This window comes from Prionailurus bengalensis, chromosome C1 (genome assembly GCF_016509475.1).
Source record: "Prionailurus bengalensis isolate Pbe53 chromosome C1, Fcat_Pben_1.1_paternal_pri, whole genome shotgun sequence".
Lineage (NCBI taxonomy): Eukaryota > Metazoa > Chordata > Mammalia > Carnivora > Felidae > Prionailurus > Prionailurus bengalensis.
The window spans coordinates 94,782,597-94,788,250 of record NC_057345.1 but is presented as its reverse complement, the minus strand read 5'-3'; the positions used below and the strand labels follow the sequence as shown (position 1 = coordinate 94,788,250).

At 47.8% G+C, this 5,654-nt stretch overlaps 1 long non-coding RNA gene across 1 annotated transcript; it reads right to left on the bottom strand.

Annotated features, from left to right (window-relative positions):
* Positions 1 to 507: 507 nt before the first annotated feature.
* On the bottom strand, positions 508 to 4,817 carry LOC122480915. Its single transcript, XR_006296700.1, has 3 exons — positions 2,488 to 4,817; positions 1,131 to 1,313; positions 508 to 1,047 (listed from the first exon to the last, which is right to left on the bottom strand). It is a non-coding gene; the product is annotated as an uncharacterized LOC122480915 (long non-coding RNA).
* Between the last annotated feature and the right edge of the window lie 837 nt (positions 4,818 to 5,654).

Here is a 5,654-nt window from a genome sequence, read left to right as displayed (position 1 = left end):
AGCAGAGAAGGCTAAGGAATAGTAAATAGAGAAAAGGAACCAGGTGACACGTGATCACAAATGGAATGCGACAATCCGAGGGACAAGTTTCAGACTGACTGACGAGCTGGGAGGCAGAGGGTGGGCCTCAGGAGGAGATGTCCTTCCTCCAAGTGCAAGGAGCCTGGAGGAGGTAGATCTTTGTCACCACCTTTACCGCATGGCTCAGCCACACAGGTCACCAAGCAACAAGGCCGTGGACAAACGATTTATGGATAAATGAGTATCTCTCACGAAGAAATAGGAATTCTCCTGGCATCCTCCCAGGAGCTATCCCCCATGACCTCTGTGCATATTTTTAGGTATTGGCTCTGGGACCCCCATGTTTCATCCCCACCCGTTACCCCAGGATTGTTGATTGACTCCAGGCAGATCAGGAAAGATCAAGATGGTCCAGAACTCCACCGACTTATTTGACATTAGATAAATTCCCATGTAACAAATTCAAAATATATTATTGAGGAAAACTAGGATAAAAGGATAACCTTTATTCAGGACTTACAGGTTACCTAGTATTTGCATATTCTCTCATTTAATGCATGGGAGAGCAGCCCCAGCAATCTGGGATTACTCAACCTTACAGTAGCCGACGAAACCCGGTATGCAGCTGAGACTGAAATAAAGTGATTACTCTCTCCGGCACGCAAGAATTTCCCATCTCTCCTGGAGAACGGAATTCATGCTGATGGCCTCATCTTCAGTCTGGCTTCTTCACCCATTGTGACAGTTTGAACAATGCACTATCCCCACTAATTAACACGTCAGCTTTTGGGGGTGGGGAGGGTGGAAAGAGTAGGGGGAGAGAGAGGGAGACGTCCCTGTAGATACACACAAGCTAATGCGTGTGTATCTTTCTGCTAATGGAGAAGAGCAATGCTGGAGATAAACAAAAGATTGTCCAAAAGTCATTTTGAAGACTGAAATGCATGAAGTTACTTTGTAGCGGAGCTTGCCAGCGGCTGTTTCAGTTAATTTTTCAATGAGATTGCATTTCCACCCCCACGCACTCTGAAAGAGATAGCAAGGGGAAGGTAGTTAGGGGGGAAAGTAGTCTGGGATTCAAAGCTGGCCCCAGATGACCCACAGCTCACCTTGCAGCACGGCGAGCCATGCCACGTGACACCTGGGGTTCAGCGTTCATTCTACCCGCCTCCCCACCGGTCAGACCTCGTGCACACGAGGCAGGGCTCAGGAACTCTGACATCGTGGCTGAAGGGAGGAGTGGTGCCAAAGAGAAGCTGCCTCATGAGGCAGGCGTCCAAGGCGTCCTTGGACTGGAAAAAACATGATGCAAAAGAGGGAAGGTTCTGGGTGAGATCAGTGCATACTTGATCACCATACCCCAGAAGAGCACCTGCTTGGAGAGGTAAGTTCTGTAAGTCCATAGACAGTCAAAATGGTGCATAGTAGGTCATCATCAGAGAGGAGAAAGCTGACACTTGGAGAAGGTAGATCATGAATTTGAGCCGAACACCAAATCTTTGGGGCTGATGCTCTCAGTAGTCCTCTCATTTCTTGAGGTAGGGGGCAGGCAGGAGGAGAATCGGTAGGCATTGATTAGAAGGGCATTGCTACAAAGTCGAAATGAGAGAGACTCTAGACTATATGTTTGCAGCCTTGCCTGGGGAGTTGAAAAGGGGCACCAATATTCACAAGCGCAAACTGGGAAGCCACAACTTGGTTGGGTTTCCGGTACTGAAGCCAACTGTGCAGTGGCTCAGTGGCGTCCATTTCTACCAGTCATCGAGTGCGGTCTTTCCCTAGTTGTACCATACACACACACAGACACACACACACACACACACACACACACACACACTATTATTTCTCTAGTCTCCCCCTTCTCTTCCCTTTTCTCTTTTGTGAAGTCACATACAATCATTCGTTTTTATATTAGCCGCACTTATCCATCCAGGGCAAGTGTTAGCATTTGTCCAGCTAAATCCTGGGGCCCCAGTTGCCAAACGACTCCCCCCGAGACTGCACTAACACACAGCCAAGAAAAGCTTATAGCAATGATAACCAGTATTTACTGAGCACCTGCTTACAACGTGGAAAACGCTGGGATAACAGCTCTCATGCATTCAGGTTCCTGAATGCCTCATCCAGTCCTTAGGACAATGCAACAACCTTGGGAAGTGTTACCATCCCTACTGTGCAGGTGAGACTCTGAGACGGAGAGGGGTCCGGAACTCCCAGAAAGTCACAGCACTGATCAAGGACTGGGTTGGAGAAATACGACCTGCTTCCCCTTTGCCTCCCCAGCATTTTAAATATATTTAATTTTGTCTAAGTTGCGTGCCTTAAGAATAGATGTTTTCTGTTAAGCTATCTTAGCTGGTTCAGTATTCAGTTCATAATCAACTGATTCTACTTTGTAATTAATCTTTCTTTTCTCAGTGATGAGTTTATATATGCCTTCTCCCACTCCCCGTTTCTGCCACTCACATCAATTTCTTCATATTCTGGTATCCGGCAAACCATCCAGCCTCCTTCTCTTGTTCTCTTTTCTGATCTTAGTTTCTTGCATTAGGAAGGTAGGCGGGACTGAGTGAGCTCACGGCACATCTTTCCCTTCATTCTACAAAGCACCTCGGGTTTCCCATAACCCTTTGAGCCACCTCCTCCTTGCACTACCTTACTCTCTCACTCCTTATTTTCCCTTATTCTTAAACGTGTAGTCCTCACACAGTCTGGGGTTTTTTTTCCATATAATTCAAAAATTATTTGGACCCAGCGATATGGCATCATCCCAGAACTATATGCAGACGCCTCTCCGAGGTCACTGGCTTTTCTTGGGTCTTACCCTCTTGACGTCTCCATTTTTGTTGGTTTCCATGACACGGAACTGCCTTGCTTCTCCTCATTAGTAATTATTCCTCTTTAGCCTTCCTCAGGCTCCATTTCTTCCGTCTTTCCCATCAGTGTTCTGTTGCCAAGGTCTAGCCTTAGCCCTCTTCCCTTCTCCCTCAGTCCCCTCCTGTGCCATGATACATTCCCATTCTATGACTGTCTTTGGAGCCAGCTCCTAATCCATATCCCTGTCCTCAGCCTCTCTCTTTGGCGCCTCCATTTCCAACAGCTGGCAGGTCACTGCCACTGGGATGACTCACTGACATTTGCCACCAAAACTGTCCCGGCAGAGCAATTTCTGTTACTGAACCAGTCCCTTTTTCTGACTTGCCTATTTCTGGCAAATATCACCATGTCCTCAGTCACCCAGGTAGAAAAATATGTTGTAATCTTGGACTCCTCTGTCTTCCTTACCCACTAGATTCTCTTAGCTTTAAAATATAACAAGATTTGACCTCCAATATCCCCATTTAGGTACCTTTAGTGACCCTCTGTTGCCTGTCGACAACGTGCCAAGTCTCACCTTCTTTTTTCATTTCCTCTCTCCATTGGTAGCCCAAAGCAACCCTTCTTATCCTAGTTTGCCCCAACCAAATTGGACCCTGCCCTGTTCTCACATAAAGGCGAAGCTTTCCTGCCTCCCTGCTCTGATCCATACTGTTCCTGACACCTGTAACACCTTCTCCTCCGAAACACACAAGTCTTTTCTGACCTTCCTACCCACAACTTAATGAGTCTTCTTAAGTTTTGGTGGTGTTTTTCATGCTCTAAGACTCTTTGTTTTTCTCTATTTGTTTCGCCTCCTGAAGCACACTGTGGATTCCATGCCTCAAGGATCTCTGTTTTCCCATCACCCTTACATGATGTGTGAGTGGCAGATTCTCTTGTATCCTTGATGAATGGAATGGAGTCGGGGCTCAGTGGCTGTAAGGGAAGAACCAAGTTGCCAGGACCTTCTCCTCTCCTGAACCCAAGCACATATTCTTTTAATTGTCCTACTTTCTCATCCTACAAATGAGCCTCCTGTTCCCCCTATGGCCTGAATGACTGCCATCTCCCTCTGTGAGCGGTGAGATCTTAGGAGTAATGGCCACGACTATTGAACACTCCCATGTGTCTTGCACCATTCTAAGCATGCACCCGTTTTAACGTCTTTAAACCGCTAAGAAATCCTGCAAAGTATAATCTCTATTCTACAGATGAGGACATTGAAGCACAGAGAGAGGTTATGTGGCGGGTATACATTCCAACAGCTAGTACGGAAGGAGCCAGATTCTCACCCAAATCCTCTGGCTCCAGAGCCCATGTCAGACCACAATGCTACGATGAAATGCAGATTCAAAGTGGGGAGATTTTACTTGTAGGTTTGGATGGCCAAAATCTCAAAACCTGGATGGGTCTTTCGTGTGTGGCCAGATATGTACAGATGTGCATCTGATCGTGAGTGTATGTGCAGTGGAAAGGGGGACGCGTGTCTGTCTTCGTACTCTGCTGTTCAGCTGGTGCTTGTGTATTTGCTATCGTTTCCCCGACACGAACTTGCGAAGAGAAGCCAGTACCATCCGTGACTTCATTCTGCCACTGGAGTCTACTCCCGGGCTTGTCACATAGTTTATGACCCACAATTTGAGGGCTGAATTGTATTTTCATGTATAAAATGTTCAATCCACGCATCTCTGTTAAAGCTTCTGTTGTCTGCCCCCACTTCTCCCAGCCTCCCGACTCACACCCACTCTCTTACAAAGCAGGTGCAGTTCAGCAAAATGTAAGCAAATCAGCTCTGAATGTCAAAACACGACTTTACTCAATTATTCATTTGGGAGAACCAGGAGAACAGCAAATAAATATCCCAACTAGGTCATGCTATGAAGTATGTGAAATCCTCTTAGATCTAGTATTTAATTTACACTCTACTGCCTGAACAAGTTTCCAGCCCCCCAGATTCAAGCCAGAGGCCATGAGACATGGCGTCAGATGATGACGCCAGATGACGTCAGATGAAGACTCAGCAGCTATAGAGGCCCAGTGCAAAGGCCAACGCTAAATGAGGGACAGCTTCCCAGGAACAGGTGCCCACAGGGCAGAGGCAAAAATGCTTCTCTGAACAGACCAATTAGCTCAAACACAGGAACGAGAGCTTGGGCCCTGACATCTGGATAAGTCCGGCTGCAGGTCAGGGCTTGGCCTCAAGATTCTGCAGGCAGCCAGGTTCTGGACCAACATCAGCCTCTTGCCGCTCTGTGCTATTCAGGCCAGCCAAAAGGGAGATGCACGCATGTGAAGTGCCACCTAGGGCTGAAGCAAGGGGACAGGTGCCTGACAGCCGCTCTCCGGCTGTAACACTATGTAGGTGTTGGGGCCACAGCGAATGCCAAAGAGGAGAAGGGAGGAAGAATGGAGGAGTGGAGAAGCAACAAGGGAAAGAGACTCAGAGAGTGAATCCCCTGCTCATTCCACTGACCCCACTTCACCTAACATCCTTTGTACCCATGTCTACAGCCATCATCCCCTGATCCCCACAGGCTGCCTTCCTGTGGCCTCCAGACTTGGGGGGTCTGCCCCCCATCTCTCCCAAGCTTCTGCCCAGGCATGTGTGGCACACATGGACTGTTTCCCTTGTCCTTCTGTGCTCATGAACTGGAGTTTCACTCTCTCCTCTCCTCTGATACCTCCCTGAGCAAGCATATGTCCACTCTTAGCTCAGCATCCCAAGTACGTAAAGCAGGCTCAGCTTCTAGAGTCAGGAAATGCATGAAGGCTTA